At 39.2% G+C, this 293-nt stretch overlaps 1 protein-coding gene across 1 annotated transcript in view; it reads left to right on the top strand.

Annotated features, from left to right (window-relative positions):
• Positions 1-293, top strand: part of LOC106867961 (probable G-protein coupled receptor 158) — a 244,957-nt gene that overhangs the window by 215,444 nt on the left and 29,220 nt on the right. The window lies entirely within an intron of this gene.

Genomic DNA, 293 nt, shown 5'->3' with positions numbered 1-293 from the left:
AACTGCCAAATTTAGATTGGAGCCTGGTGTTGCCATCCGGTTTCACCAGTCCTCAGTCAAATCGTCCAACCCATGCTAGCATGGAAAGCGGACGTTAAACGATGATGATGATGATGATGATGATGATGATGATATATATGCACACACACAGGCACATATATATATGCATGCACACATGCATGAATGTATCATCATTATCATCGTTGTCGTTTAACGTCCGCTTTCCATTCGGCATGGGTTGATATATGTATGTATGTATGTATGTATGTATACATATATGTATGTATGTATGT

Source organism: Octopus bimaculoides, chromosome 2, assembly GCF_001194135.2.
Source record: "Octopus bimaculoides isolate UCB-OBI-ISO-001 chromosome 2, ASM119413v2, whole genome shotgun sequence".
Classification (NCBI taxonomy): domain Eukaryota; kingdom Metazoa; phylum Mollusca; class Cephalopoda; order Octopoda; family Octopodidae; genus Octopus; species Octopus bimaculoides.
Note: the sequence above shows the minus strand (reverse complement) of the source record. Positions and strands in the feature narration are given on the sequence as shown.